Genomic DNA, 18,446 nt, shown 5'->3' with positions numbered 1-18,446 from the left:
AAATAGGAACACTTTTACACTGTTAGTGGGAGTGTAAATTAGTTCAACCATTGTGAAAGACATTGTGGTGATTCCTCAAGGACCTAGAAATAGAAATCCACTTGACCCAGCAATTCCATTACTGGGTATATATCCAAAGGATTATAAATCATTCTACTATAAAGACACATGCACACATATGTTCATTGCAGCACTGTTTACAATAGCAAAGACCTGGAACCAACCCAAATGCCCATCAATGATAGACTGGACAAAGAAAATGTGGCACATATACACCATGGAATACTATGCAGCCATAAAAAAAGATGGGTTCATGTCCTTTGCAGGGACATGGATGACTCTGGAAACCATCATTCTCAGCAAACAGACACAAGAACAGAGAATCAAACACCGCATGTTCTCACTCATAGGCAGTGTTGAACAATGAGAACACATGGACACAGGGAGGGGAGTATCACACACTGGGGTTTGTGGGGGGGGGGGACTAGGGGAGGGACAGTGGGGGGTAGGGAGGTTGGGGAGGGATAACATGGGGAGAAATGCCAGATACAGGTGATGGGGATGGAGACAGCAAACCATATTGCCATGTATGTGCCTATGCAACAATCCTGCATGTTCTTCACATGTACCCCAGAACCTAAAGTACAATAACATATATATATATATATATATATATTCCCTTTTTAAAAAAATGTGTGAACTTAGCTACCAAATAATTTGACTTATTATACTTCAAAAACTACTATATTAAAATGGAACCACCTATTTATGGATCATATTACTTATGTTTACTTATAGCAATCCAGTTAGATGTTTAATATTTTTAAGGGAAATGTGAATTTTCATGTTCTAAAGATATCTACATTATATCTGCATATGTATCACATATAGTGATTTTAATGATACCCTGTTCTACTAGGGAATAGTTACCAATACTTAGTCCCCTAATTTTCTTTATAAACATACATTTTCCAAGTTTGGCATGATTGTAGTAAAGATATTTATCGTATTATATTTCCATGAAGTGGAAAGATTAGAAATAAATTATTAACTTAAGGCTACTATTTTCAAAATTGTATTTATGTAATGCATATAGTTTTATTAAATATTTAAGATTAGAGTCATTAAGCAGATAATCACTTAAGTCAAAAGAAAAAAAGTCAGACTCCTTATTTAGACTGTTAGCTAATCAATGTTTGAGTGAAAACAAGCAAAAGAGAGTCTGCAAACAAAATATTGGAAATGTTTGGTCTCTGGGCTGTGCAGGTACCATTTGGTAAGTGGGCATAATGAAAATCTAAGTGGTCAACAACAAAGTAATGCTAGTAGCTTGGTAAATGGGGCTTAAAGAAGTGGAAACTGTTGAGTTATTTTTTTCCTTTGACATTTTGTAAGTACTATTGAGTGGGTGTACGGAAAAGCATATTTCCAGTCTATATTTTCTGGCTACCTCTTGTGAAATTAAGAAAATCTCTGTTAAGACAAAGTGGCAGCTCCATCTATTACCTTCCTTCATAAAATAAAACCTGCAGTCACAGGATCATGGTGTCTAAACGGGGCTAATATTATTTGAGTATGATATCCAGAAAAAAACTTGTATGGAACATTTCTAAATATTATTCTTGGATTTTCATGAGAAAGACAGTATCTATAAATATTGCTTATTACTCTTAAGGAGAATTTTTCTGAGAAAATATTTCTCTTTTTCTTCTTGGTCCAGGTAGCCTAAAATATATTGTTGCATGCTTTGGATCAGTTTTGAACCCTGAGAAAGATGTACATCTCATACTGACAGAAAAAGTATCAATGACCTCAGTTTACTTATTTATCATCATGCAAATAACATTTTATTGTCTTGAAATATTTATTGTCTAATCTTGATTCATATACTATTTGCTATAATAAATATTTAAATACATAGTTTACTATAGCTGATTTGTAAAAGAAATAATGAATTAACTTACTGTTGGTATTGAGTGCTCCGAGGAGCTGTGGGTATAATTACCACTGAAAACAGTGATTCCAAACAAGATGCCTACCAAGAAAACAGCAATCTTTAATTACTATCTTCAAAGAAAGGAAGTGCTGTCGACAGTTACTTCCGTGAAAATAGGCAGAGACCTAAAAGAAAGGCCAGGTAGAGTGAGAAATACCTGAAACAAATAAAAACCTGCTTTTTTGTTACTATATCCCAGCACTTCAAAAAGTGAAAATTAGCAATGGCTAATGGCTATGAAAGAAAGACCCAGAAAAAGGACATAGTAGAAATTGTGGTTGGCATGAAGGCAGAGTTTTAAAAGATCATTCAATTTTAAGAGGGGGATAAAAGTTTATAACCAGAATGACTTCATTATCATAGTACTTGTATGTGTGGTGAAAGATTTTTTAAAATTAGACCGTGGACTTGCAACTAGCCCCGGGCTTTTCCTACAGCTAGATGGGAGCAGTAAGTTCTAGTGTTTTGTTCACTCTAGGGTGAATATGGCTAACAATAATTTAGTGTGTGTTTTCAAAAAGCTAAAAGCTAAAAGAGAATATTGAATATTCACAGCAGGAAGAAATGATAATTGTTTGAGGTGATAAAGATGATAATTACCTTGATTTGATCATTGCATATTGTAGCCATATAGTGAAATATCACTCTGTATCCCATAAATATGTACAATTATGATGGGTCAACTAAAAAGGAAAAAAGTTAACAACACATTAAATTTTAATTCCTTTACTAACTCTGTCCTGCTGTTCTCTACTCAGCCTGATCTTCCTTACAGAGCTTATAGGGAAAGGCTCTAAAGCCTTTCTCACCTAGTGGCCTTATTTTTACCTCTTGGCTAACTGAAGTTGATTGAATCAAAGGGAAGATATATGTCTGGCTTCTATAAAGTTCTGGTGCATTTTTTTCTTTCATTAAACATAAATATAAAAATTTTACTCAAGCTCCTCAGAGAAAAAAAATAAAGAGGTGAAAGATTTATTTGCGAGAAGTTGATGAGGTGAGCTGGCAATGATAGAACAATTTACTTCAAATAGCACTTACTGAATTCGTAGAATGGAAATGACATGGTTTACACCACCAGCACTTCAAGAATTTCTGCCTTTAAGGAGCTAGCAATTCCCTGAAAGGAAAGATGTATAAAGAAAATATTAAATGCAACAACTTAAGTATTACATAAGCGGAAGAAAGAATAAACGAACAGAACTGGCCTGCACAGGATTCCCCTGAAAGTCCACAAAGGGGATTTTTTTTTTGGCAGAGGCCCGAGGGTGGGTTTATTGACAAACTCACGGGACAGAAGGGGGACAGGACGGCTCCAGCGAGGCTCCGGGGCAGAGGTGGAGCTACCTGCGGTACCAGATCTGCAGCCTCCGCTCCCGCTTGATCTTCCTCTGCAGCTGCAGGATGCCGTAGAGCAGGGCCTCGGCCGTGGGCGGGCAGCCTGGGACGTAGATGTCCACGGGCACGACGCGGTCGCAGCCCCTCACAACCGAGTAGGAGTAGTGGTAGTAGCCGCCTCCGTTGGCACAGCTCCCCATGGACACCACGTAGCGTGGCTCGGGCATCTGGACGTAGACCTTGCGGAGCGCGGGGGCCATCTTGGTGGTGAGTGTGCCGGCCACGATCATCACGTAGGACTGGCGTGGGCTAGCGCGGAAGACCGCGCGGAAGACCACGCCGAAGCGGTCCATGTCATAGTGGGGTGCTGCCATGTGCATCATCTCCACGGCGCAGCAGGCCAGGCCGAAGGTCATGGGTCACAGGGAGCTCCTGCGGGCCCAGTTGATGAGGTCATCCAGCTCGGCCACTACATACTCTCCCCGGCTGCTGGGTTTGGGAACCACGGCTCTGGCCTTCGGCAGGGCGGGCTGGGTGCTGCTCGGGCCATTGGTAGCCACCGTCTGATGGACACCTCGTGCCTGAACAGCTGCGCCCACGCTGAGCACAGACCAAGGATCCACAAGCCGCGCAGACTTCTCTCTGTGAAAGAGAATTACACCTGGGCTGAATCTTAATGGAAGACTCGGGGAAGAATTAGGAAATGGATATTCCAGACAGAGGTAATAAAATAATCACAGAATGTGTAATGAGAGGAGGAATTCTAGAGTTGGCAAGTTGAGTGAGGAAGTATTGGAGTAATCTAGATAAGAAAATATTGAGAACCAGAACTAGCGTCTTGTTAATTTGGATAGAGAAGACAGACTAGATATGAGAAATTTTGTGTAAATAAAATTATAAGATCTTATAAATTGATCAGTGTAAATAATAAACAGTTACCTAGGATGACATATATCTTTTGTAACAATTTAGATTGTAGTGCCAATATATGAGATAATATTCAAGAGTATAATTCTGGAGGATAAGATGAAGGGAACTTGTTGAACTGGAAGTATCTGGAGCACTTCCAGAAAGATATGTCCATTAAGCACTTTCATATGCAGATATGAAATCCGGATGCTAGATTAAAATTAGATGCATAGATACGAATGTTACTAGCATATAGTCTTGGTTAAAAATATGACAGTAAGAAACATCACCCAGAAGAGAAATGAAGATTTAAAAACAAAGACTCAGTGAGCAGAAATGAGAGTCATGGAAATCAATACTATGTAATGGAGGGAGGAAGAAAGAAGTTGACCAGGAAACCAAGAATAAAGATCAAATAGATTGGAAGAAGAATTAGAAAAATATTTTATCACAGAAGAAAAGGGTGTAGATTCTCAGAGTAAGAAAAGATCAATAGGGTGAAATGCAACAATGAGATCATCGTAGAATGAGGACAGAAAAGTGTCCAGTGAATACAAAGATACGGAGATTAATGGGTCCAGCTTGCCAGAGGAGTTTCAGTGAAATGATGGGAGAGTGCTGGTAATGAATTGCCACAAGAAGAGATTAAATATTGTCAGCATTTTCAAGATAATCAGCTGAGGCGGACAGGAAAATGAGGAAGAATGCCCTGTTACATAGGATACATTCTGCTTGGAGGTTTGTACTAGGGCCTCTGAACTCCTTGGTAATAATCACTATCATTTTCACTTTATGAGTGAAATATTTTCATGTTAGTAAACTAACTATTTACATGTTAGTGAATTAATGTTACTGAACATTAAGTTTTAGGATGAATTTTATTATTTATTGATACTACTAACTCCCCAAATTCATACTAATGCATTATTTTTATGTCTTTATAATAGAATTAGCTCAGCTGTACTAATTTAATTAGTTAGTAGATACACTACTTAACTTAGAAATAGTAACTTAAAACATGCTTTGATGTAAGCACATTAACTGACCAAGAATGGTATAATTTTAGTAAAGGTGTTTACTGTATTGTATATGCACAAAATGCAAGGATTAAGAATATAGCAATTAAATTGTCATGGTATTTTCTGATTTGTCCTTATAAAATATGCAAATCATATTGTAAAAGCACATTTTAGGTGATGTAGAAAGAAATAAAAATATCATTAGTCACATAAAGCTTAAAGCAATCAATAAAATACTTTTATTCATAATAATATCTCATCAATTTTGGAATGGAAGCAAGCAAGAGATAAACTATTCAGAAAAGACATTTTGCAAATGATAAAGAATGTCTGATCTTGTCCAGGTAATATTTATAAAAGCAGAAAAAAAATTTGCAAGAGGAAAGCCAAGATTGTTCTTAGAGATTTTGTAAATCAGGCTTGAAATATATATTTTTGAGCTGCCTTTCTATGTTTTTGTCTTTTTTTTTTTTTTTTTTGAGAAGAAGTCTTGCTCTGTCACCCAGGCTGGAGTGCAGTGGCATGATCTCTGCTCACTGCAACCTCTGCCTCCCAGGTTCAAGCGATTCTCCTGCCTCAGCCTCCTGAGCAGCTGGGACCATGGGTGCACACCACCAAGCCCAGCTAATTTTTGCATTTTTAGTAGAGATGGAGTTTCATCATATTGGCCAGACTGATCTCGAACTCCTGACTTCGTGATCCACCCACCTTGGCTTCCCAAGGTGCTGGGATTACAGGCGTGAGCCACTGTGCCTGGCCTGTTTTGTCATTTTACGGCCACCATTGCATATAGAAATTACCTTTCCAGTCTAAATTTTTTTGATCATCATTTGTGAACTTAATCAAATTGCCCTAAAACAAATCTGCAGGAATTTTCCCTGGGTCCTTTAAGTTGCAGAAAAAATAGCCAAGCCTTTAATTTACTTTATACTTGCTTAGAGCTTTTTGAAGGATATATAAATGATATTTTACTAACTATTTTGAGAGTTTTCTTGTATTTAGTTCTCCTCGCCATCTATGCACAGAAAGAACAGGACTTTGAAACTCCCTAGCAGATGAGCAAGGCCCTATGACTAATTCTGTCTGGTCTATGAGGTGGTTATAGATCTGATGTCTGTCAATTGTCAATTGTTAGCTGAGGCAGTGAAGAATTCATTATGAATTTTCCAGTCTCTTTCTGTGTGCCTGCTATGGTAATTGTGGAGGAAAGAATATATTGAGATGGCGAGTTCAAAATGTGAAAGCAACATGAATTACTGAGTTGCTGCATGGGGTCTGTTGTTCAGAAGTCACGTCAAACTGTAGCAGACGCTGTGTGAGCAAAAACCAAACACCTGCGGTGCTGAGCCACTGAGTTTTGGAGATGTTACTGGAGCACAACCTACCCTCTCCTGACCATAAAACATTCAGAACATCCTTTTGTATCTGAAGTAAAGCGTGTCATCTACTTTTTTCTTTTGGCTAGTATCTATAAAGTAGACTTGGGGGAAAAAAGGCATAAGAGGATGAGAGGGAAACTAGGTGGGATGGAACCTGCAGGAGATGTTAGTAAAATGCCCAAGACAGTAATTTAAGGGACTACAATTATTCATTAGGCTTTTAAATAATCATATTAAATTTACAGATATTTCTCCTCCTTGCCTTCTCCAACTCAGTGAGGATATAACTTGCCATAGTTGTTAGAGAAAATTTCTTACCGAGGTCTAATGAGGATGCTGCTCTGACAGTTCAGCTCTCTCGTTGTTCGCATTCCTCGTTCATTTGTGTGTCGTAAAAAGAAAAAAAGAACAGTATAAATCACTGCATTCCTTTCTACTTCCAAATCTCTGCTATATGATTTTTTGTTGCAAATGAAGATATTTATTATTATTACATTCTCCCTCTCCCTACATCTTGTTCTGAATGCTGTGTCTGAGTATTTCACGAAGGCTTCAAATTGTATCCCTTCAGTTGCTTTTAGTTGCAGAATGAGTCGAGGGAAAGTACTGTTTTTGGACATCAAATGATTCGGCAACTTACGACTTAGAAACTAGTCACCTTTCCCTGGAGGTTCACTATAATCTCAGACTGTGAGATTTGTGTGTATAGGTGATTCTGAGATGTACTGTGCATGTGTGTATGTATGTAAGCACATACACGTGTATGTTTATATTCATGTGTACACACGTGTATATATGTATGCACACACACGTAAGTACAGGCATGTGTGTATGTATGTATGTACACACTTTTTTGTACATATGACATGTATCTTACCCATAGGTATGACAGTAAGTGGAAAAATGAGATTTAGATTTTGGAGATCCAACAACCAGGATCCTATGACATTAAAGAGTGAACTTTTATTTTGTAAAGGATCTAACAAGGAGTAAAAAATGAAACGAGAGGCATTTTTAAAAAAACAGTCTGACGCTCCTGTCATAATATGGCTTTTTTTCCACTTAGAGAGTTTTGCATGGTGAGGCAAATACCAATAGTAGCTGTTTAAGTAAATGCTACATTTTCCTATACAATTTACTTCCTTAAAGAAAGTATTAAGTGAACATGATTTTTTAAGGTAACTATTTCTACCTATTTATTATTATAATTTCTAACTAAAGTGCCACTCTAATTCTAAAAAATATGCGTGGGCACGTTGGCATCATCTCTGTGTTAACTCAGGTAGCTTAACAGTCCTGACTGTTTTTGGCACCACACGGCTGGCTCTCACCATGGTAGTTCAGCCCAGCAATCTGTTCACTCTTTCAGTACTGCCGCTTTTTAAGTCTATTATTTCAGACCCGATTAGTGGGTACTTAGGATGTTGTCTACATCCTGAAGCCCTGAAGCATGCTTAGTCTTCGATATACTGTTTATCAGGTCCCCATTTACATGCAGGTGATGTTGCCTAATGAACTGGGTCCCACTTGCTGCTCACTGTTTTGCATTTTGCTCTTCATCCATTAGCCAGTATTACGGCAAGCATTCCTTCACTAACAGAGAGAGCTGTAGATGTGCCAAGCCCCATCATCCTCTCTTTTCTTTATGAGGCATGTTGGGACCAGATGGTATTCTAAATAGAGCTTTTAAAAAGAGCTTTCGACACGTTGTGTTTCAAGAGGTAGTTTCCTCTCTTTGGTGAACAGGTGATTTCTTATGGGGTTTGAGCCCCTTGCTCTTTATTATTTCTTCTTCTTCTTTTTAAAACAGAGTCCTCACTCATTTTCATGAAGGAAGGAAAATGGAAAGTGTATCCACTCCAAATCTTGAAGCATACTGGTTAAAAAATAATTACGTTCAACAGGCTTTTATAAAACATTTTCTCTTTTTAGTTTTATAACAGCTCTTGAGATATGGTAGAAAAATGATCTTCATTAAAAACCTGAGAACAAGAGATTAAGTTTCTTGACCGGTTAATAACAAAGAAAGTTAATAACAGAACTAATATAACAGTCCCAATGTTCATTATTGTATTTCTTACTCTTTCCAAAGTACTTATGACTGTGATGTAAAGACTCAAATCATCACCACTTGACCAGAATAGAGCAAAGAAGAAGAATACATAAATCCATTTTGCCATTTTAATTTCATTTTTCCAAACCAAGATCAAGAGGCATATAACAATGTATATTTGTGATTTATTAATAATGAAGGAATAATGAATATTCTAGACATCAGTTCCCAATACTTGACAATGATTAGGAGAAAACAAATACATAGAAAAATAGTTCTGCCACAACTATACATAGCTTGCAGTATGTATTCAACTGAAAATTAAAATTTTAATTTACCCATTCAGCCATTTTTTAATTTGATGGATCCTCTTTTCAAAATAAGTATAAAAGTAACTAAATTAATCATTAAATCATTTGATCTATGTCTAGTTAATATACTTTGTGGAAATTGATTTTAGATGTACTTAGTAGATATCAATATTTCCCTCTCTTTTTCATGCTGTCAGATTTATTTTGATTTCTATAAAAGGCATCTACATTTTTACTCATGGCTATAGATATTAAAAGGGTTTATTCCAATGCCTATAACACCAACAAATTTTCTTTCTGTTTTCACTGGGTTTGATTTAAGGAGAAAAAAGAAAATCTGTAATTAAAACCCTAAAGATAGTACAAAAATAAACTGCATTTTTGCCATTCCAAACTTAGCTAACTGAAATGTAATAAAAAAAATTACAAAGATTAATCATTATACAATAGATATTTTAAAATGCATTGAAACATTCATAAAAAGAAGATTATTTTAAGAGTGAGTGAAAAGTTCTAGAAAAATTTTAGGAATATTTTACATTTATTTGAGTGAGTATATTTTGTCATCATATACTATTGTATATCACATGCTGCTTTCCAACTGTACATGTCTTAAAATGCCCCAATTTGTGAAATGTTTCTTTAAGTTTAATGGGAAAAAAATCATAAATGAGGTTTCTATTCTTTTAAATTTTAAATAGAGGGTTTATTTTGAGGGATATAAATTAGGCCTTGTCTAGAAATAATTAAGTGAAATACTAGTTTGCCGTGATCATTCTTCCACCACCAAAGTTTATTTTTTTCTTCATTTTATTAGCCCTTTTAACTCTGCTAATATCAGAACGCCATATTATTTAGATACTCTTTAGATGGCACACAACCAAGGACAAGAGAGCCTAACCAGGTGGTGACTCTATTCACCAGTCCTATGTTTACCCTCAATAAAATTAATTTTATTAATTTTTTGCTATTTATTTTTGTTTGTTTTCTTGAGACAGGGTCTCACTCTGTTGCCCAGGCTGGATTGCAGTGGCACAATCACAGCTTACTGCAGCCTGCAACTCCCAGCATCAAGCAATCCTCCTACCTCAGCCTCCCCAGCAGCTGGGACCAGAGCTTTTATTTTATTTTATTTTTTTTTAAGAAAAAAGCTACATTCTAAAGCCATGGATAATTCACATTCCCATGTGTTAAAACACAAAATACGCATTTTCATGGGGCAAAGGCTTCATTAACCTCCCTAATAGCAAAGTGCAACAAGGCTATAAAACATTTGGCACTTTCTCTTCCCCCTCAAAATCCAGTTTTCTAGATCTACTTTCTCACCACATAACTCCCTGTAACAACCTTAAATAAGGGTAATCCTACAAGGCCTTGGGAGCAGAAAAAGATAACTGTAATTACTTCTACTATGTGTTGATATATAAAATATTTACTCCTCTCAGACAAGTACATAAACATACGACTTTAGTTCAATAGATTTATACCCTTAATCAAAAAATGTATGTTTCGGACTTTCAGCATTCTATATACTGTGGAGCCTATAGTCAAGTGTGTTTAGTGATTAAAAAAATGAATCCCCATGTTTTATTCGACTTATATTTCCTATAATAGAACACTTTTCAGGTATTGGCTGAATGTACTCTTGGTCAACAGGTGATCTTTGATGTGGTGAGACAGAAACCCAGGCAACTGCAAGAAGTGGTTCCCCAATTTCTAGGGCATCCTCTTGTATAGCCAGGTACATAGGAATTAGGAACATGGAAAAATCCCACTACTGGTGTATAGGTCCTACCCTGGAAGGGATGCACATCATTTTGTTTATATTCATTTGGCAAAAATAGCTGGATGCAAGGGGAGCTGGAAATGAGAAAACAACTTCCAAAGATCGCTCGTCTTAGAAAATAGCAAATAACACGTATCAATACAGTGTTATTTTGGTAAGGACTGGAAAAAATGATCTGAAAAAGAAGAAAGTCATGATATTGGAAATAAGTATTCTATAATTTAATCAATATGAGTGAAGTAATTTTGAAACACACGTGAAGTGTATGCATCTTCTAAAATTGTCAATATCTTCTTTACCCTTAACTCGGAATTGGGGTACATACTTGTGAATATTTTAGGGTTGCGAGCCACAGAAAGTATCTAAAACTAGCTTCAAAACAAAGATTTGTTTCGAGACTTTAGGAGTGTGTTTACAAAAGCTAAGAGCAGAAACACAGCAGCACTGGGACCAGGGACAGGTAAAGTCTGAGGCTTTAAAGGTCTCTTGTCTCTAATGCTTTTGGTATACCTTCTCTTTCTGACGACCAACGCTTTCAAATTCTCAGAACACAGGCAGTTGCAAGATGCATATTCTGTACTTTTCAGATGTGTGCTTCTTACATTCTGGAAAACTAGATGAGCTAGGATCTCTTCATTTCAATTCAAAATTCGAGAAGAAAACACGTAATTAGCTCATCTTGGATCCGTTTTCTACCTCTAGACTAATTCACTGCAGGAAGACACATTGCACAAATCTAGGCTTAGTTGTTTAAATCAGAAATCTATCTTGGTGATCTTTGCAATATTTGGTATGGCTCAAGTAAGCTACTAAAAAGCTCACACCTTTCAGCTGTAAGAACTAGTTCAATGAGTCTGGATTAGAAGATGCATAGATGAGAGTGGGAATAGATGAAAATGAGATAGACAGGATTGGAGTGATTTATAAAGAGACTCAGAATATCACACTAATTGCAAAGGCATGATAGCATAATCAGAATGATGATTTAGAAATATCATTTTTAAAGTATTGCAGAACTTGAAATGAGAAAGTATTATGAAATCTCAGTGGGCATTGTTGAGGTGGTGTTGAAGAGAACTATGGCTGTTTCAAACGTAATCATCAGAATACGACTAATCAATTAATTACAACTAGTTTATTCCTGGTTTTTCTTTCATGCATATTTTTAATTAATTGAAGAAAACATTTTAGTCATATTTAGAGATTTATTTAGCCAAATTATATTAATTACAATACTAAAAGTAAAGACATGGTGAATATTATCTACAATATAGTACATTTGTTGATTATGTTAGCGGATAAAATATTTTTGGCAATACATTTCTGCAACACTCAAAGTTACCTTGATAAATGCATACTTTTAATCTAAGTTTTCATTATCTAACTATTTGACATTTCTAGAACATTCAACACACATTTCATACTTTTAAACTTAAAAGTTTAGGAACTATGGGCATATATAAATAAATACATCAAAAAAAACAAAATTCATATACATTTCTGATATTTTGAAGTAGAGTGTTTTATCGGTCTTTTCCCCCATTTTTCCTAAACAGAAATAATGCAACCCCAACAGTGATAACATTTTCAAATATTAAACATACGATTTTTAATTCATGTATACACTGTGTTTTATTTCAGCCTTACTATTAAGGCTAAACCATGAATTTTTTTTACCTCAGGAAGAGGGAAAATGATGCCTTAAGAAAGTCGTTGATAAAATCTTCATCTCAAAGTTCACTCCCTTGAACCCACGGTATATATTTTACCAAATTTTAAAAAGTCCCACTATAAATTATATATTCTATGTTGTGCATATAGTAATTCTAGTAACAGGAAGCTGAAGAGCACTTTGGCCTTTGGTTTAGAAGAGAGAACCTGGTCGGGCGTGGTGGCTCACACCTGTAATCCCAGCACGTTGGGATGCCGAGGCGGGTGGATGACGAGGTCAAGATGTGGAGACCATCCTGGCCAACATGGTGAAACCCCGTCTCTACCAAAAATACAAAAAAGTAGCTGGGCATGGTGGTGCGTGCCTGTAATCCCAGCTACTCAGGAGGCTAAGGCAGCAGAATTGCCTGAACCCAGGAGGCGGAGGTTGCGGTGAGCCGAGATCCTGCCATCGAACTCCAATGTTCGTCTCAAAAAAAAAAAAAACAGGCCGGGCGCGGTGGCTCACGCCTGTAATCCCAGCACTTTGGGAGGCCGAGGCGTGTGGATCACGAGGTCAAGAGATTGGGACCATCCTGGTCAACATGGTGAAACCCCGTCTCGCGCCATTGCACACCAGCCTGGGTAACAAGAGCTAGATTCCGTCTCAAAAAAAAGGTCGGGAGTGGTGTCTCACGCCTGTAATCTCAGCACTTTGGGAGGCCGAGAGGACTGGATCACGAGGTCAAGAGATCGAGACAATCCTGGTCAACATGGTGAAACCTCATCTCTACTAAAAATACAAAAAATTAGCTTCGCATGGTGGCGCATGCCTGTAATCTCAGCTACTCAGGAGGCTGAGGCAGGAGAATTGCTTGAACCCAGGAGGCGGAGGTTGCGGTGAGCCGAGATCGCGCCATTGCACTCCAGCCTGGGTAACAAGAGCGAGACTCCGTCTCAAAAAAAAAACAGAAAACAAACAAACAAAAAAAAAACTGCCGGGCGCGGTTGCTCACGCCTGTAATCCCAACACTTTGCGAGACCGAGGAGGGTGATCACGAGGTCAAGAGATCGAGACAATCCTGGTCAACATGGTGAAACCTCGTCTGTACTAAAAATACAAAAAATTACCTGGGCACGGTGGCGCATGCCTGTAATCCCAGCTACTCAGGAGGCTGAGGCAGAATTGCCTGAACCCAGGAGGCGGAGGTTGCGGTGAGCCGAGATCAGGCCATTACACTCCAGCCTGGTTAACAAGAGCAAGACTCCGTCTCAAAAAAAAAAAAAAAAAAAAAAAAAAAGAGAACCTTTTGAAAGTAATATAGAAAAAAGGAAATAGAATAAAGGAAAGGGCAAATGGACAGGCAGGATAAGGGCATGTGTGGGGCAGCGGAGAGTGACATTACTCTCCTCATCACCCAGATTAAATGCGGGAATGAGAGAGAAAAAACTAGAAACTCAAGAAAAATAAAACAAAAAAAACAAGAATGCTTTTGTTATGTCTTCTCTTTTGAACTCTGAGAGGATACAGACTTATGGAAGTGTTTGAGGAGATACAATTTGGGGAAAAACTTCAGCTAAATAGAAATAAATGTGATGTGTGTTAGGTACATAAAGGCCAAGTTCTACGGAGATCCCTTAAGACTGTGTGGAGATCAGTCATAACGTCCGCCATGCCCCCTACAGGAGAAATGAGAAGGAGTCAAAAGAAAGACATCTATGGGCCTGCTTTGGGTTAGCACGGTGATGACAAAACAAGGGCGTGAGAGAGGACACCACAACCTGGGACAGATGAAGACACAGTTGAGATTTAGAAGTCCTGGGGCAGTGACATGCTTGTGAATGATTATCAACTGGCTAGCCAGAAAAAAAAAGCCTTGGTTTGCAATGCTTGCCCACTTCTGTGGTGAAATACTCCCACTGTGTGGGGCTTCAGGTCATAGGAGGCCCAGCATGGATTTAGGAAGAGTTATAAACAGTTGGCTCTCAGCAGCCAGCACAAGCTTCCTTCAGCACACCACGTTTGAAACACATTGTGGGGTCCCTCCCATCCTGCAGCTTCCACCACACCATGTACATTTAGGAGACCAAAAACAAACCAGCAGAGGCACTGAGCTATAAGCTTTCTGGAACTTTGTTAGTAGGAGGAGACCCTGAGCCAAATAATGAAAAAAATATTCAAGAGAAGATGGAGTGCTGACCAGGGTTGGGGGCCTTCAATTCCTTGACCATGGAGCTTCCCAACCCCAGTGATGCCTGTATTGATCACAAGTGCAACAACACATTGATGCCCTGAATCCACGGGGCAGCAAGCAGAACTGGTTTGGCTAGAAACCCAGCCATGATATTCAGCTTGCAAACACTCTGGGGACATGCTGTATTAACCATGTCTGTTACCATGTGAGAAAGTTTGGGAGTATCTCTTCTATGGTACTAATTCCCTCTCTATCCCAACTATGTTTAGGTCTTCCCTGGCTGTTAGGCACTGGCGTGGGTCAGCAGGTAATGCCTATTGAGTTCTCTGGTGGTCAGAGGGTCATGTGAACCTGATGAAGCTCACCCAAGGCCTCTGGGGCCAATGGCTGTGAAATTCCATGTTACTCTGCTCCTGAAGACACTGAGCCAGGAAGAATAGGGAACCTCAGACTAGGCCCAGATCCCCATGGATTATTGTGGAAAATGGTTGTGGTTTTTACATGTAGAAGGATGCAGAATTTGTAATTTTTAGAATCCTACTTTTTAAGCTCAACAGTTAGGAATAGAGAACTGACTACTAGAATTTTTGCCCTTTTGACAAAAACAAATGCTTAGATGCATAGAACATTATTTGGAGGCCTTGAATCAATGTCCCAATATTACTGTAAGCCAAACTTGAGAACACACTATCAGACATGAAAAACAAACAAAACAACAACAACAAAACCTAGAAGCAATAGATGAAGGCCTGGAAAGTTCTTTACTTCGACTTAAAATACAGACTTTTAGGAAAAGGACTGAGATAAGAGAAATCTAAAGTATTAGAACAAGTTGTGTTGATGGCAGATACAACAAAGAGCATTCATTCGTTAAAAGATGCATCAGGCCAGGCGCAGTGGCTCAAGCCTGTAATCCTAGCACTTTGGGAGGTCGAGGCGGGTGGATCACAAGGTCAGGAGATTGAGACCATCCTGGCTAACAGGGTGAAACCCTATCTCTACTAAAAATACAAAAAAATTAGCTGGATGTGGTGGCACAAGTCTGTAGTCCCAGCTACTTGGGAGGCTGAAGCAGGAGAATAGCTTGAACCCTGGAGGCAGAGTTTACAGTGAGCTGAGATCGTGCCACTGCACTCCAACGTGGTGACAGAGTGAGATTCAGTCAAAAAAAAAAAAGATGCACCAAGACACTTCCAATTTCATAAAAGTTGCAACCAAAACAAACTACATCATGAGAATAAAGAACAGCTTCATACAGCACTAATACATACTTTTGATGAAAAATCTCATCTTCAGAGAAAGATAACACTGCTTTCACAAGAAGCAGAAGGATGCAAAATAAGAATGAGTGAACTTAAAGTTGTACAGAACAAATTCTAAAAGACAAAGCCAGATTAACTCTCTGAGTGAACACATGCTGTTTTTGAAGAAGACATAATGGTTTGGAACGAATCCAATACAACAAATGTATCAGAATAGAGACACCTGTTAGAAGGCATTTTGAAGAAACTGATTAGGCTGAGTAAAATGGTTACTGTGGTAGGCTGAAAACCTTTCCCTAAAGTTCCTGGTCCCAGAACCTGTGAATTTGTTGCCTTACATGGAGGAAGGGACTTTACAGATGTTCCTAAATTAAGGATCCTTAGATAGGGAGATTATCTTGGATTGTTTGGATGAGTCTAAAATAATCACAAAGTTTCTTATAAAAGCAAGGCAAGAAGGTCAGAATCAGAAGAAAATGTGATCACAGAGGCAGAAATCAGTGATGTGGTCAGAAGCCAAGACATGTAGGCAGCCTCTAAAATCTGAAACGCACACATACACACACATACACACACACACACACACACACACACACAAAGAAATGAATTCTCCCCTAGGGCCTCCAGCAGGAATGTAGCCTTGCTATATTTATTTTAGCCCAATAAAACTGACTTCAGACTTCTTATATTTAAAACTTCAAGATAGTAAATTCAAGCGTTTTAACCTACTAAACTAAGAAATTGTGGTAATTTCTTATACAAGCAACAGTAAACAAATACACTTGCTTAAAAATTCTTAAAGGTAAGGAGGCTGAGGCAGGAGAATTGTCTGAACCCAGGAGGCAGAGGTTGCGGTGAGCTGAGATCGCGCCATTGCACTCCAGCCTGGGTAACAAGAGCAAAACTCCATCTCAAAAAAAAAAAAAAATTCTTAAAGGTAAATGAGACCAAATATACACCAAATCAGCTGAAAGATAACATAACTGATGCACTGTGAGGTCTATTAAAGTTTCCCAAGTGAGAAAACTTTGCTACAGAAAAAAAAAAATTAGAAAATGAGAAGAGAAGTCCCAGGAAAAAATACCCAGTCTGAACCACATTAAGAAAAGAAAATAAACTTTCACCACATACTTAATTTAGAGGAAACTTTCCAGAAAAACAGAAAATTTGCAAAGCAATATATTAGCCACACATCTGAAGAGTTGAATACTTATAAAATATAAGTCAATACTTTTCTAGAAGAATTGAAAATAATCACTGGCAATTATCAACGTTGGCTTGTTTTCTATGAAAGAAAGCTCACAGTAAAAAACTTGAGAATGCTGCAAGAATCCTTGATAATTTTTTTAAAAAGCAAACTTAAGACAAATATTAATTGAGGAAAAATTTAAATGTGAATGGTTCAAGGTGTATTCTTATGACTCAGTTATGTCCTAGATGTTTAAACTGTAACATTTGGCAGAAGGCTGAGATCACCAGGTAACCTCCAGATGAACGGATTCTTTAGAAGGAAGTGAAATCAGGCTGTAATTGTGTGAGGATCCATGGTTTGGTGTCCAACATACAGATGGCACCCAGTGGGGTCATGACCTCAGGAGATGACCCTGCCATTAGGCCATCTCCATTCTGACGTTGTGAGTCCTGCATGAAACAGAGCTTGTCCTGATGTTCCTGGCACTGGAAAACCCTTTGAGTCTTCTTTTAACCCACGTATCCCACAATAATGGAGAGTCACTGCCCAGGCTTTGGTTCTTTACATATTCTGGTGTCAGATGTCATATGTTACAGAGGGGTCCCTGTCAAGAGGACTCTGTCTTCCCTCTTCTAGATGGCAAGGGCAAACCTCTGGAATCCTCTACAAGGCACTTCACTAGCCTATCGTTTCCTCACTGACAATGAGAAATACTGCTACACTAAGGACTGCATTTGGTTTTGTATTCACACAGTCTGCAAAAGACATGAGTCACTCTCCCGTTTATCCCTCCTTCTAATGAGCCTACTCCCAAAACCACACCAACATGCTTTTTTTTTCCTTTCTGTACGAAAGTGATTTTGATTTTTTTCTCTTTTCATTTCACTTTATTGCTTTTTTAAGTACCATTTACTCAAATGGAAAACTGGCAAAATTACAATTTGTAGGACGATTTTTATAACTGCAGATTGTTTCATTGTGAAGCTTATGGTTTAATTACTTTCATTTAATTGCACTTACATTTTGTGTATTTACAGTATTTACGTTGTTAACAGACCATTGAAAATATACAAACACAGCAAGAATTCTGATACGGTTCTGTGTCCCCATCCAAATCTCATTCAAATGTTGGAGGAGGAGCCTGGAGGGCGGTGATTGGGTCATAGGGGTGGACTTCTCCTTGCTGTTCTCATTATAGTGAGTAAATTCTCAGGTGATCTGGTTGTTTAAAAGTGTGCAGCATTTCCCCCTACATGCTCGCTCTCTCCTGCTCCACCTTGTGAAGATGTGTCTGCTTCCCCTTGCCCTTATGCCATGATTATAAGTTTCATGAGACCTCCTCAGCCATGTTTTCTG

The 18,446-nt window shown here is 38.2% G+C and overlaps 1 pseudogene; it reads right to left on the bottom strand.

The window, feature by feature from the left end:
* Nucleotides 1-3,338: 3,338 nt before the first annotated feature.
* LOC105718815 (NADH dehydrogenase [ubiquinone] iron-sulfur protein 7, mitochondrial-like) lies at nucleotides 3,339-14,116 on the bottom strand (annotated as a pseudogene).
* Between the last annotated feature and the right edge of the window lie 4,330 nt (nucleotides 14,117-18,446).

The sequence above is a fragment of the Aotus nancymaae genome, unplaced genomic scaffold (genome assembly GCF_030222135.1).
Source record: "Aotus nancymaae isolate 86718 unplaced genomic scaffold, 86718_ANA_hifiasm-v0.15.2.pri h1tg000022l_1, whole genome shotgun sequence".
Lineage (NCBI taxonomy): Eukaryota > Metazoa > Chordata > Mammalia > Primates > Aotidae > Aotus > Aotus nancymaae.
This window is presented reverse-complemented; position numbering and strand designations above follow the sequence as displayed.